The 15,878-nt window shown below is 38.8% G+C and overlaps 1 long non-coding RNA gene across 1 annotated transcript; it reads left to right on the forward strand.

The window, feature by feature from the left end:
- Positions 1 to 843: 843 nt before the first annotated feature.
- LOC108496267 lies at positions 844 to 7,212 on the forward strand. Its single transcript, XR_001874406.1, has 3 exons — positions 844 to 886; positions 6,555 to 6,648; positions 7,191 to 7,212. It is a non-coding gene; the product is annotated as an uncharacterized LOC108496267 (long non-coding RNA).
- Positions 7,213 to 15,878: the final 8,666 nt, after the last annotated feature.

The following is a 15,878-nucleotide window of genomic DNA, read 5'->3' on the forward strand; positions in this document are numbered from 1 at the left end:
ATCTGCATAAAAAAAAATACTAGAAGGTCAGAGACAATGCAGTTTCACGACACACAGATTGTTTCTTGTGGTAGCAATACCATAGTCTTTCTTGTGCTGGGATTTAGGGAACAGTAAACCTGATGAGCCTTTTTCTGGTCTTCCTGAGACTGACATAAATCAGAAAAAATTCCACTGAAGTCAACAGATCTGACAATCATGTAAACTGTTTTATGTGGGTGCAGGCTCAGGGTCCCTGTCTCAGGGAAAACATGAAGATTGTCTTTCTTTTATTTGAAGCACCTGGCAACACATTTGGGTGTGGAAAATACTTCTTGGGAAAACAGTATAGCCACTTGCATGTCTGAAGGGACTGACCCCACCTGTTTTTAAGGCAGTGGCTGCTCATTGTGTGAGGGTGTTGGGAAACGTGGTCAGAGAGTGGCTGTCAGCATGAAGTCAAAAATTAAGGAAAGCGAGAAACACTGATTTATTGTTCAAAAATCAAATCTTTTATTTATAAAATGCAAAAGTTACAGACACGTGTTTTCAGACAAGAATATTCCAAGGAGTATGAGAAACAGAGAGAGAGTGAGAGGAAAAAGGAATGCTTGCTAGATAGGCAGGATATTTTAAAAATAGAAATACATTAATTTAATGAATAAAGCATTGAGTGTGCACTGTAGGCCCTGTGTTTTTAAAGATTTAGAAAACTAATATAATATGAATCCAGCCATATAATCCTGTGTTCAAAAAAACGTGAAATAATAATAACAATGTAACCTCATCCTCCCTATTTCCTCATTTCCTTAGGGTCACAGTTTCAAAAGGACTTAAAAAACATAGCAACAACACATTCCAACACTTCCCCCTGATTATGGGAAAGCATCCTGCCCACCAAGCCTGGGTAAGTGTTGACGTGCTCAGTACCTCCAACCTGGTCCTCTACAAGCAGTTAGAGGAACGGGTCACATGTGTGTATGGTAGGGGTCAGGTCTTTATTTCAGCTTTTGGGCCTGGACCAGCAAGCATTTAAAGTTAGTCTTGGGCTTTGTTATCTGAAGAAGTATTGCCTGTTTTCACTGAAATACTGTTTAGTACTTAGCATTGCTACCAATAAGTTTTGGGGGAATTGAGCTGCTCTGAAAACTTGGATGTTAATTAGCATACAAAAGAGAATGCATTTCCTTTTAGGCTAAAAGGTACTCCCCTCAACTTGGTCTTTTAAATGACCTGTGAGGCTTTCATCCTGTGATAACACCACACTGCCTTCACCAGGCAGATTGCTCTATCTACACAGCAGCCTTGGACTCTTTCTGGGGTTATGGACGACCTCAGGGATCTATCAGCATTGAGTTTGCTGGAAGATGGATGGCTCAGAGAAAAGTGAGGGAAGAGTCAGGCTTTGTTGGAAGTGTTTAGCAACTTCTCTTGGGAAAACTAGAAAAAGCCTGAATAATTGACAGGAACAGGAGCAGGCATGGTCAGACCTCCAGTGCAAACTCTGACTAAATTTGAAGGGTCTTGTGGACCTCAGTAAACAACAAAGAAAATGCTGTCTTTAAGTAGTGATCATGAGCATTCTCTACTTGTGCTGAGTATTTCATTCAAGGCTCTTGGACAAATTTATGGGTATTTATGTTTTTTGTGGGCTTGAGTAAACTGAGGCACTAGGAAGCATTTGGCAGCTGACTATGTGCAAATCTGCATCTATAATCTAGCAATCCTGATCACCAGATAGCTGCTTCACAGTGCATCAAGAGGAGAAAAAATATCTTTTTTTAAGCAATATAAGCTAAAACATGTTTATTGTTGTGGTGTTTTGCTTTATTTCAAGATATTTGGATATGTTTTCTCTTGTCTTTGAATCTTCTAGGGCAGAATCAACTCTATTCCAGTGTTATCATGCCCTTGAGTATCTTCCGGAAACTAATTTAATTGCATCCATTCCTTGATTTTCAAAATCAGATGATGTAAAACTACTTTGAACTGTTGTTGCATTGACTAATTTTGGTTAAGGTAAACCCTCTGAGGGATTTGGTTGTGTTTTGATTTGGTAATAAATATTCAAAATACTACTGTCAAAACAGCCTCTCTCCAGCTAGGACAAAGCCACAGCATCACCACCACCACATTTTGGTGACTTCAGCAACACATGTTATGACAGAAGTGCTTCAGTGTTGAGAGTAGCTACTTCCCTATTTTTTTAATTGTCTCTTCATGCCAAGAATATTTGCTTTTCTTCTTCTTCTTTTATATACACAAAACAAAGTTCTCCATTACATTGTGCTTCAAATCTGCATTTTCCAGTGCCTGGAAAAGACTTCTTCTCAACCCACGCTGTGGCCCTCTGGAGTAAAGCTTTTTGTAGGCACTGAGGAGTGCATCATGCTTCAGCCATAACTGGAATGTGCACAGCTTTGTGAAGTTTCTCAGAATGACTCAAAGAGTGGAAGCAAATAAAAAACCACAGAGATATTTGTATCTTAAATGTGCTTCAAGTAACTGCATTATTACCACAGCACCTCCGAGGCTTCCCATTTTTGCAGATTGCACATTGTCACCACTTCCTAAATAGCTGTGTTTATTTATTGAAACTCAAGAGTTTTATATAACACTTCATGTAAAAAACACTTCTCCATATCCAAGTCATTTAGACCAACATCTCCAAATTTCGGTGCCTATAGCAACCCACTGTAATCCTTATTTAGACATGCATTGCAAGTAGTTTCATTTTTAAAGGGAACCAGCTGAAGCATTTGTGAAAACCATACTTCTAATTTCTTTGGTTGCCTGGCTTTGTATTAGGACCCAGCTCACCAGCCAGTTAAAACACCAGGTGATATGAGAGTCTCAAGTTATGGCAGGGACTGCAATCAGAATGCTCATGTAATTATGAATGAAGCATAAGCTTGAGTGAGATGCTGGATTTGAGGTTTTGTTGCCTACAACCAGCACACATGGAATTGAGGTGAGATTGCTGTAGGAATGCAAGGTATGTGCTCAGGTCTTACTGAAGGAGAAGTTAAGGGCATAATTCCCATCAACCTCTTCCAGGATGGCAGCGTTGGCACTTAGATTTGGAAATGTTATTGTGGACACTGTTGAGTGCTCAGTCATTAAATCCAAGAGCCACTGAAGGGAAATGTTTCAGGAGAAGCTAGGAGCTAGTTGGAAACTTGATGTGAGAAATATCAGAGATCTCTTCTGTTACAAAAGGAGAAAGGGTGATTTTTTTTTTTGTCTGTGAGAGACCACACACTTGCTCCCATCATCTTGCGTGCAATGTAACTGGTGTTGGAGGCTGTAAGGCAAGCATGCAGTGGGCTGTGTCCAGTGGAGCCGTGGCAGCAGCTGAACATCTGCCACGGGTGGCTGACGGCTGCTGTGTCGGAGAACCACAGCACTCCTGGTATGAGCAATTAACAGCAATGAGTTGGGGAAGTGGCACATTTTAGGTTTTAATTTTGCAGGTTTAAGCCCCTGCCAAGGCTATAGTGTCAGCCAAAACCACAGAATTTCAAAATGTATCTTAACAGCAAACCGAAAAATCAATATGCCTTCCTCATTTTCCTGGTTCATGAAAAGCCATTTAGTAAATAGGTGTCTGTCTGCCCGTCTTAGTGAGCATTGTGTAAAATCCTGATGGGTAAAAATAAACAGAGAGAAAATGAAGAATATACTCACATGCAGAAGGCACCTCTCCAGTAGGAACTCCTCTGGGAAGGAAGTAAATGGGTTTCATGCCATGTAAATAGATAAAGCCACAGTCTTGCACGTAAGACCTCAGCAGCAACGTATGTTAAGAACTACCTACTTAAGTTCATTTCTACATGGTAGATTAAGTAAGTAAATAAATGCTGAACTGTAAATCTTTGTCAGTTTACAAAAGGGCACAATGGTAGATAAAAGCACAGCAAATTGTGAGATGGACTGATAGCACCACAGAAATGTTGGTTGGTAGCTATACTTAGATGGCCAAGACCCTAAGAGCCCTTATACAACAAAACTATGTTCAAGGAAACATTTGCAGATTGAAGGGAAATGATAAGAGAGTAAATAATTTATGCAATTTTATTCAGCTACCTATAGTTTTGGTTTGTAATGAAACTAGAAGGCTGGATGTGATCTCTCTATGACCTCAGCTCCATGGAATTGGCTAGTAAGTTACAAATAATTTACCTGAAGATAAATGACAATGTTTAAATTATTAATTGTTTGCATGGATTAGTGTTAATTAATATATACACAATTTCTTTCACTTTTCACACATCCAGCAGTGGAAGTTTTGAAGACAAAATCAAAATTACAGTATCTTGAGCCAGACTGTTTCCACCACTGTGTTACTGAAATTTCTAATCATCATCTCATGACAATAGTTTCAAGGGATTTATGAAAAAGTAGCAAAGAATACACTTCTCTGTAATTTACTATTTCCTGTAATTCATCATACCATTTTTTCCCCAAATTGCTTTGACTTTTTTTCAGGAGTATCATATATCACAGTCCTACTAAAATGACCTTTTTATGGCTGATATTCTTCTGCCTTTCTGCATTGTTTATTACTTTCATTGCAAAGACAACTATAAAACTAAAAGGTAAAGCAAGAGACAACTTGGTAGGGTAGGATAGTTAACTAGAAGGTTCCCTCTGTGGGGCTTTGTTTGGTTTACCAAAATATCCCAAGGATTTAGTAAAGAACTTTTGGTGTCATTGACCTAGTAAGAGAAATTCTATAATCTGGGCTGCACAGAAAGTCAGACTAGAGAGTCTGTTCGTCCACTGTGTTTTTGTGATACTTGAATCTACTTCAATTCTCTTGAAAACACTGGCAAATGCTAAGCACAGCAACACCAAGTAAAAAAAAAAAAAAGCATAGGTAATGATGTTAAAGCAAAGACAAATAGAGATGGCAACATTAAGAAGGAAATGCAAGGTAACACATAATATGAAGGCTGGCTAAGGTAGGAGTCTGCATCAGCTGCTTCACTTTCACAGCTAACAAGAGTCACAAGCTCACACTTTTTGAGTGGTTTGTTGGCAAATCTAGAAGATACGAAATAAAATATTTGCAGGGGGAAGAGAGTGTTGCTACATATAAATAAAAAACAAATCACAATTTAATGAGAACAGGAACTACTGTCTACAGAGGACAATATGAACATACTAAAGGCAGTGTGGCAGAGTTTCTGGATGCCCATGCATGGATTTTCATATGCAATGTTACTACCACTGTAACTAAGCCACTTGAACACATAGATGAGGAAATACAGATCAGGGTGCAATACTTATGACATGTCTTTTTCAAATCTATACTTTCATGATGTGTTTATGTACACTTGGAATCACCTTTCAACATTCCCATCAGTTATTTGAGAAATGATATACTCAGTAATCTTCCTACTGTGGTAGAAAAAGCTAGCTGGGAGCTGGAAATTTTGCATTCAGTTTCCAGCACTGACACAATCTTCCTGTATGACCCTGGCTAAGTCACGCAATCTTTCTATCACCCAGTTCCTCATCTGTGCTTTGAGTATGTGAAAAAAATGAAGCATTATTATTTATGTGTCTGAAAAAGCATCTTTAATGTCATACCTGCCAAGTACATCCTGATCCACAGCACACCTATTAATGTCTTTCTGTGAATTGCACATTAAAGTCAGTCTAAGTAACCAGAACTCATCCACTCAAAGATTTTTAGCAACTTGTGTGTATGGACTGATGTAGTTCTGAACTCCCAGTCCACGAGCTCATGTTCCCCTGATAGGTGATAGCAACTTTATGAGTTTTACCGGTTTTATTCCAGGCTTTATGGAAAGAAATTTAATTGAGGCAGTTCTAGGAAATGGGAAGTGTTGTCAGGCATGTAGTACTTACACAGTTAGTGAGAGATAAGCACTTTGCTGAGTGAGAATGCACTGTTGTAGAAATTACAGCAGAAGTCCTCACCCAGCTTTACAGCTCCTGACAAGTGTATTTACAAAACATACCGGAGTTATGCTGCACAAGGTCTTCTCTTTGCCCCTGTTAAAATGTAGAGAATAAAATGAACAGCTGGACGAGCAATCCAAACTTTCCTTGGAGTCACACCTTTCTACCAATCCATCTGAGGAACAGCTGGAATAGAAATAAGAATGTAAGAGGCCTGAACTGAAGAACCTGCTTGGAGGTATTAGCATGATTTCTGAGAAAGGGAGACTTTCCTACTTTGTTGTCACACTTCTCCTTTTACACATTGTCTTAATGCCTCAGCAATAGTAGATACGTGGACCATCACTTCAGATTTGATGAAATCCATGAAATAGAAATCAACAGCACACCACTGCATTTCAAGGACTGCTGAAACCCTTTTACTGTATTAAAAGGCAAGAACTGGTTTTTCTCTATTTCTCACCTCTTCATAGATATCCAAGTTTCTCTTGTTTGAAACTGGCTTTCCTCCAGGACTGTGTGACCAATGTGCAGTGAGCACTTTTCTTTTTTATTTAATTCATGGAATTGCTGAAGGGTAATCACAGTTTTCTCATAATTACTGTGTTTTATTTATTCTCTGAATTGACTGGAAACGCCCAAAGTTTGTCCTGTGGTGCTGAGCTGTGACGAGTCACGGATGTCACATGGAGGAAGTGAGAGGCTGATCCTGCAAGGCAAAGTCACTGGGACTTGAGGGTATGTTGAAGATTTTTTCTTTCACTGACATGACTTTCCACAGTTATAGGATGACTAGTTCTGTAACATTAATCTGGTTGCTTAGTCTTTATCATCACCCCATGATCTAAGCCTGCTGATGTACACAGCCATCTCAGAAGACCAGTGATATCTACCTTAAATGTTTAAATTAGTTTAACATCTGAATCTTTATTTATTTTCAACATACATTAAAAATGGCCTTAAAAAAATTAACCTATGATTATATAATTGTCTTTATCTCTTTGTTACATTATCTCTTTGCCAGAATTAATTATCAATAACTTCTTGTTATTGATAATGAGAGTCATATAAGTGACGGAATTTCTAAAGCACTCATTTCACATGCACCCTAGAACCACTCTTTTAGGATTGTCCTCCTTGTGTCCAGAGATGCCCACAGCAGTTGTTTTCCTCTTGCTTTTAAGTTTTCCTGTCCATAAAGGAGTCTTATCCACCTCTTGGTTCAGTGGACTGTGTTTGTAGCACATCTTTGAATCCAATTTTCTCCATTCTATGTCTAGCCAAAACCCTATGAGAGACTCTAGCACAGATGAAGTACTGGGAACAATATATTGCTGTCAGAAGGGCATGTCATACCTAGGGAGACTTATTTCACTGGAAGATTATTGTCTGCACCCCTAAATGGCCTGTGAAGAGCCATTGAAGAGGCATCTTGCTAACTTGTGAAGGGCGATTGATATTCTGTCAGCATGTGAGAGCTTCAGAATAAAAATGCCAGACATATGCTTTTTCCATGTCCTTGAACTTCAAGGGGTAAATACATTCATTTCCTTTCATTTTGCATCCATCTGATTGCTTTTAAACATAGTTAGGATCAAATCTTTCCAACATGGATACCTATGGAAAACCTCCCTCTGACTTCCACGAGACGGGGATTTGGCTCATAAGAATTAGTGTCTGGGGAAGATGCATTGAAATAAATGGTGATTGTCAAAGCACATTGGAATTTAGAGCACATTTGTTGCAAAGATAGAAGCTCGCTGGGGTATCTGATTGTCAGAGTCAATTTTTATTTTCCTTGTTGCACGTATGCACGTTTGAATCATGTCCTGCTGCAAAGGGAAGTACCTCATTAGATTTCACTAGGGTTTCTTCAGAATTGTTTATAAACTACAATCAATAAAGATATTTTAAAGATTTTTTTGTTTAATAAAAGAAATACTGGAATGGCCTGTTCTATCAGGAAATCGAAGGAAGTGCATTTATCCCTGGTAAAGATGAAGCTCTACTTTATAGGGTGCAGAAGGTCTGCGATGTGTATTCTTTTTCAAATAGTTGGAAGATTTATAGTGGTAAATGGTTTCTTTTTCAGTCTCTTGATCATATTAACTGCAACAAAGCAAATGTTACAAATAAATACAAAAGTAAACCAAGAGCATTTCTACATTCTGTATTTTCAATTATGATTTTAACAGAAATGAATCACTTGTCCTTTTTTCATTTGGAAACAGTTTTACTTCCCTTTTCCCCACTGGACATATAATTTTGATTTATAAACACAGCAATCTGGAGCAAAGGGAAGTTTTAAGCACTGTACGTACTCCTGCTGAGGCATAGAATTATTTCGCTTAGCATTTTTATCTTCCTTTTTTTACATTTTTAGATAAATTTTAGTTTTCTACTTTAGAGATGAAAAACACGGTTGCAGATGACATTGTTTGCCCATTTGAAATTCACACAGGCCTAAGGTTTCATTTTGCACACAAGGCCTCATTTTATAAACACAGTGAAGGGTTCTTCCAGTTAAAATGTGCTTTTAACCGGGATAAACCTGTCTCCCCATGTTAAGACTTATAAATCTTCTCCACAGTGCTATTTACAATCCAGCTACTGCATGCTTACTTTATTGACTCTGAATGAATAAATCAGTTTTCCACATCACCCCATTCTCTTTGCTGATGTTTTGATTTGGTGTCTATCCAAAAGTCTCTGATCATAGACACATGATTATAAAACCATCTCTCGCACTGAAAACTATTTAAGGAACAAGCAATGGAATTAACTTCTTTTAGATATTGTTTTACACTGCACATTTGAACTTGGGGAAATACATTTTTCACAGGGCTCAGTTCAGGTGGGCAGAACACTGATAAGACTGCAGAAGCCAAAAAATTAAAAGAAGAGTTTTTTCGTCGTTCACTACTTGGCTTGAGTTTCCACAACACACAATCTGTGTCTTTAACTCAACTGGGGCTCTTTGAGTGAATGCAGGTGTCTCTGCCCTTTAAAGATTTTTAAAACCTTTAAAAGAGTTTCATGGGTTTGCTTTGATAAAATTGGGATTTTTTTTTCTGCTGCACCACTCAAGTGGAATTTTGCTGAACTATGAGAGAGAAATGGATTTGCCATTAGAGATTTACAATAAGGGGATTTTTTTCCATTCTCTAAGATCTAGGAAATCTAGAAAAGTATTTTCATTCACAACTTATCCTTGGAATTTTAAAACATCTTGTATAAAAGCTGTGGGAGATCCCTAGAAAAACATTTTGCATACTAAGATCAGAGACTGGGTTGTGTTTCAGCAATAGCATCTGTCACTATTTTCTCTTCATAACTTTAGGAAGAAAGAGACTAACACGAGCATTTCTAAATTTCTACTAGAATCTTCTCCTTTCCTTTGAATCCTGCATGGAATTAAAAACTAGAGGGAGCCTGCAGAGTGCAGGAAGCACCTAGTGATGGAAATAACAAAGACCAGCCTTGCAAGGCATTTAATCTCACAGGAAAAGAACCCCTGAGAGCGAAACAAGAACGAACTCAAAACCCATGTAAAGCCTTTACTCATTTTCAAAGACAAAATCCAAATCTTAGCCTACAGATTGTTCAGAGGTGAAAGGCCACTACAGTGCGACACTTGACAATTCCCCTTGTAGAACAGGTATAATACGGTTTGTAAATTGAGCCTTACATAAGCATGTTGTAATCAGAAGAGGACAAGTGCCCCTTCTAGTTTGAAAGAATGGTAGATAGCTGAAGAGAATGTGGGATGTGCAGAGATCTGCAGGTCAGCTGTCTTGGAAGATCTTGTTTTCATTATTCTTGATCTTGCAGGGATCTGTGGTATCAATATGGTCTATTCCAAATAACATGTCTTTTTGCTTATACTCAGCTAAGGCCTGTGCATCTAAACAGATTGCATTTCACTTCCTGAAACCAAATTCCTATATTTTATTATCTGGAATAGAGAAGTACCTCTCTTACCCACATTATTCTTCAGGGAATATTTTTCCAAGGCAATCAGATTTTGTCATGCATTAGCAAGTATGCCTGCCAATTGTAGCTTAATTATATTAAGCCCTTCATAACATACTTGGAAAAGAAATCTGTGCCTCTATAACTCACTTACTGAAAGCCCAAACAATATTTCAGTGTACATGGCTTGTTCACATCTCAGTGGCAGCACTTAAGGTGTCAAGGAATTGCACTGAATTCACCATTTAGTTTCAAGTAAAGAGTCACTTAAAGGTAAAACAGAACTGACTCAAGCTGGTGAGACTGCTGATCTTATGCTTTCTATGTGTTTCCCTGCTTTTCCTTTACTAGAATATAACACAGAAGAGAGATTCTGCTGGGATATTGTGCTGATCGCCCCCTCAGTGGCACCCTCTTTAAGAATTATGTCTTCCCTCTGTGGTTTGACTGATACCCATCTAACTCTAACCCTTTCCTGAATTGCCTTAGTTAGGAGCACGGTTGCACTACGGTCTCACTATGTAATTTGGTGGTGGTTTAGTCAAGAGAGAAGTGAGGGCAAATTCACTCACTTAAGATCTCAGTTGTCCTTCTCTCTCCACTGGTTTTACAAAAGAATGAGAAGGCACTTTGAGAGGCAGCATAAATTAGATGAATCTGGGCCTCTGTTTAGTATTCAATATCTTCCTGCAACAGCCATTAACAAACAGCATCAAGGCACCAATAATACAGCTAAAAAAGCTAAAAACCAAGCCAGAGAAAGTCTAGCCATTGTCCAGTGTAGAGAAAAATAAGAAAATTAAAATTTTGAGACACATTATCTCTCTGGGTCTATTTCAGATGGGGAAAATTAATCTGGAACAAGAGAATAGATCATTAAAACCCCCAAGAGCAATAACAGACAAGAAATTATCTTAAACACCTCCTAAAAATAAAGAATTTGACTTTGTCCTGAAAAACACTGGCACCAGCATGTGACCTATCACAGAGACAGGGAGATACAGTGCAGAAAGATAGTGAGGATACAAAAAGAATGATGATAGCACAAGTAAAACAACAGTTACAAGGAAAGCTGAAGACGAATGGTAAGAGAGCAACAGCAACAGATGTTTTCCCTTAAGGTCATAAATGAAAACAGAAATCCTGATGCACAGGAGCCTTTCCGGAGAAATATGTCTATATCAAAGCATGGAACACTAGTGAAAGAAAAACAGCACAAAACACAAAGAAAAAGCAAAACAATCTCTTTTTTTTGCAAAGAGAATCAGAGCAAATGCCCAGGTAGCTGGTGATGAGCTGTTGTTTCAGGGGCTCATCAAAAAAAGATGGAAATGGACTCATGATGCTGCTGGGTTCTGGTGATGTCTAGATGAGTCACTGCCCAAGGGTAAGGTAACTGGCACGAGATTTGGCCTGAGGTGGTTGTTGTGCCATTCTGTGCTCAGCAATGGCAAGCAAAAGGAGGATCAGTGGTTGCATGGGCTGGGGCAGAGAGCAGGGGTGGCACAAGGGCAAAAAGCTGGGCCCCCTCACCAGTACACTGCCAGAGCTTGGGAAGTTATAGGTATCCTGGCTGAGCTCAACCAGCATTGCACCAGACCTTACTACTGAACACTGACTGCTGGGACATTGCTGGATGTCTCTGCTGGAGCATTGCTGGATGCCTCTGTGCTGTGTTTCGGGCTGTGAGGTGCCCTTTGCAAGTCACAACAAGTTGTACATGAGGTGCCAGAGTAAAGACTGCGCTGAAGTGAATGCTGATATGTTATCCTATGCTAGCAGGCAAGCGCACTGCTGGCAGCTGTGGGGTGAGCACATCCACAACCCTGACTTTCCACGTGGATCTCTGCTCTTTGTTTTTCCCCTAGAACATCCATATTTGATCTCTGCTCAGGAAAAATGCAGTGAAAAGTGCTTTCTCAGACCACTGCTCTTTCAAGACTGACATTATCAGTTTGGAATATTCGCAGGGCTATTGGGTGTCCGGAAGGGGGAATGGCTGAGATCTGAGGGTACCGTTCAAGGCTAAACCAAACACCTTCCCAGATTCAGCTCAGACTATCAGGAAAGGTGATTTAGCACCTGGGGAAGATAGGGTTTGGAGCCTGCATTTGGCACGCCAGCCAGCCATCTCTAAATGGACCTACCAGATGAGATATTGTGTCACAAAAAAAGTTCATGGAGGTGTTAAGTGCAAAAGCATTCCTGAACCAATGGAAAAAAAAATTAAAAAATCCCACTTTTACCAGGAAAGAATTGTTTTCTGTGTGTTTTTCAAAATGTTGTTCATATAAATAGCCATGAAAGAAGGGTAACAGGGAAGCAAAAAGGTACCACTGTGATTTTCACAGTTCTGATAAACAAGGGGCGTATGCAGAAGAGTTTTGGAAACAATATGGTTGTACAGTCAGTGTAGTGCATGCTTTGCTGGCCCACAAACATACCTGCTGAGTACAGGAGCTACCAGAGCTTTATGCTATACAACCTGACTGACTATCAATGGAAACGAGTATTTGCATGTGTTTGCATGTGTGTGTGTGTTTGGATCATTGAAAGAGATGGGGGATGCAATTTTAATGAACCTAAGGAGCCTGTGCCCCATTTGTATAAGTCAATCCTTGGTGGAGATGCAACACAATGTCCTGGCAATGCCATAAGAAGTTGTCATTCCTCAGCCAAAACACTATAGCTTGAGCTGAGATCTCATCCTGCTCATGTGGTGTAGCTATAACCTCAGGAGAGCCCCCTCACAGTCATCATGAACAGACAACCTGTCAAGGGGAGGACTGTAAATTGTTTTGCTGCTATAATTCAGCTCTGTATGCCAGCACATAGGGTCCTACTTTGGTTCTACATGCATTTTTTTGAGAGGATTCCTAAATTACTTGGATAACTTAAATATTTTCTGGGTATTTGGGGAAGAAAAAAAAAAAGGGAATACAGAAAAGCTAAATGCTCACAGTTTGAATCAACAAGAAAGCTGACCATGAGCAGATTTGTGAAACATTATAGTGTTGTTATTGTGGGTTTCCAATTGTAGAACCAGGAATAAAACTGACACAATATATAATCAAAGAAGAAGTAAAGGGCTGGAAAAGAAATAGCGTTAGCCAGCACTGTTTTATGAACATCAGTCTCCTTCTGATTTCATCCTCTGGTGAGATTATGAACTTACTTGATAAAAATAACCAAATAAATATAACAGACATTGTAAGGCTTTTGACTAGTACTGCATGATATTCAAATTTCAAAAATTACACAATATAATAGAACATGTGATGTAGTGAATGGTATAAGGAGACAACTAAAATCAGGACCCTAAAAGTAGTCATCATCATGAGGGCATGAGCTGGGAGGCTAGGTGTACTAAACTCCTCTTTTAAATAGTAAGAAGAAATGACTGAGTGCAGAAATCTTTGTGTTTCAGGAAAGAAAAAAACTAGCCAAGTGTGTATACAGTCTATTAAATATCTGCAAACCGTATCAATCACCCAGCCTCAAACTCATTTACCTACAATGGCAATTAAACTGTCCCTCAGATATTCCTAAATTAACCATTTTGGGGAGACATTGAAGAGACATTGGGATTCAGTTTCTCAGACAAAAGGAAAAGACCTTTTAGTTTGAGGAATAAAAACATTAAAGAATGCAAATTGGTTTGCAACTGGCTCTTGGCTGTTCTTCCTTAAATCTGAACTTCTTGAATTCAAAGGCCAATACCATGTAAAAACCATTCTGCAAGAATATGTCTTCCTTGCCTTCATAATACTGTTGTACTTATGCTCTCTAGTTTTCCTTCAATATTTCACAGTGAGCAGACTTCTTGGTTTAGTATACTTCTTTCATGAAACATGAAGTAAATTTCTGCTTAACAGTTTTGCATAACCTGTGAATCATGAACTTCTTTCATTATTTTTATTGTTGCTTACAATACAAACAAAATGAAAAGGTTTTTATGCGGGGGAGAGCAAGAGGTACCCTGTGTTTTTATTTTAAAATAGTAAAAGATCCCTCCAACAGAAGAAGGTAAATCACATCACCAGTATGAAAATTCTGAGGATAATATGAGTATAAAATAAAGAGAAAGAGCTGAGTATTTCCAGCAGACATAGTGTAGCAAACCAGAGACAGTAATTTCAAAAAATAAAAACAATTTTTCCTGAGAAAGTTGTTTATTTTTTCTGAAACTATTTTTATTCATCATTTCTGTAACAGAAGTACTGATTTTGTAGTCTATTATGTTAATGTAGTATAGATGACATGTAATTCATAGGTTAATATTGTTCCTTGATGTTGTGCATTTCAGTGCATCTTTAATCAGATTTTATTTCAAGTTAAAACCAGGAAATCTGTGGAAACAAGGTGAAAATAATCATAGATAACTGAAAAAACAGCTGTATAAAAATCTTGCTTCGTAGCCTAAATTTTTGACAGAGTGCACATTTTATGGAAATTTTTAGGGGGAGGACCAAACAAGTCCTGGTTGTTATATAATGTGGCACAGAGTTTGTTCAAATCCGGTGACCAGGGAGGTTTTACTTGGTCACTAGAAGTGGCTGGCTGGCTGTCCCAGTACTGAGCAACAGTCCAAGGTGCTAATGGGATGATTATCCACTTGACTGATACAAGGGTCTGGGGGTATAATAGGAAGGTAATTTTTAAATTCAAGTTTGCATTCCTAAGGAGAAAGGAGGGCACTGAAATGAACACAGTCATTACAAATCCAAAAGCATCAGCTTCCCTAAAGCATCTGAATGACATACCACCATTTGTCATCAACCTTGCTCTCTCTTACAGTGAGCATTAAACTGATTAAGACCCTGTCTTTCAAAAAAATCCTCTCTCCTCCTCTATCCTGCTTTACAACATGGGCATCCTCAGGTGCTGCACTGAGCCCTATCAGGCAATACCTCAAAAGCGATTTGAGCAAACCCACTTGGTTAAGCAGTGTAACCTCACATTCCCTCCCTGATGCCTGCAGCACAGACGTAGCACCCTCACACTAGTTAGCACTCAATATTAGAGCCAAATCTTCCTCTATGTAACTACTGCTGGAGTTTTTAAGTGTTTCTGCTTTCCCTCTCACATCCCTATGAGCTAACCACATACCCTTGCTACTGCTGTTCTGTAACTGCCTTGAAAAAGAAAACAAAATAGGAAAAAAAAAGAGGATCAGAAATCCCCTAACTAATTTTATCAGCTAGGGAGCTGGCAAGCAGAAGTGTATGTGTTGTAGAACTGAAACAGGTGTGGTTTAAGCATTTTCCACATTTGGTCTTGGCAAAAACACGAACAGAGTGTATTAATTCCTCTACACTGATAATGGGGTCTTGGAATCTGTTATCTGAAATAAAAATTCTTGGCAGAACTCCTCACTTACTCTAATGGGCAAATAAAACTGAAAATTATGTTTTTATTTTTAGTTTGTTTTTTTTCATTAGGAACTTTTTTAACTATATAAATTTGTGTGTGAATTTTACTGAAGGATATTTTTGTTCAGTGTGCTTTACATGTGAAAGCATCCTTGTCCCTCTCTTAAACAGACATCTGGATCCCATGGGTTCATCTCAAACAAGAATGCCATTGATTGGTTTGCATCTCTGTGTACGCGTGTGTGCCTCCGTGCTTGCACACCAGCCCATAACGTGCGTGACTCAACCAGTTTTGGTGCACTTGCACAATAAAAAATAATATATTGTTGCCAACATCTCTCTGCAAATGTGAGAGGAGTTAGATGTAAGGTGCTCCTAATTTTGGGAGAGAACGCAGCTGGCGGAGCATGAGATCTAACACACAAAGTGAATGGATGGCTCATTTGGTGTTATAGGTGGCAAATTCTGCCTTTCTCTTGATTCTCCATTCCCTCAGCTCTGCTCAAGCCTCCTAATCCTGGGGAGACACAAAATCTCTATCAAGAAAATTCTGCAGTGCCTATGCCACCTGTGGGTGGTGTAGATGATGTACTATATAGTGCGATGATGGTATCCCACATATTT

Source organism: Lepidothrix coronata, unplaced genomic scaffold (assembly GCF_001604755.1).
Source record: "Lepidothrix coronata isolate B3197 unplaced genomic scaffold, Lepidothrix_coronata-1.0 Scaffold38, whole genome shotgun sequence".
In the NCBI taxonomy this organism is placed as follows: domain Eukaryota; kingdom Metazoa; phylum Chordata; class Aves; order Passeriformes; family Pipridae; genus Lepidothrix; species Lepidothrix coronata.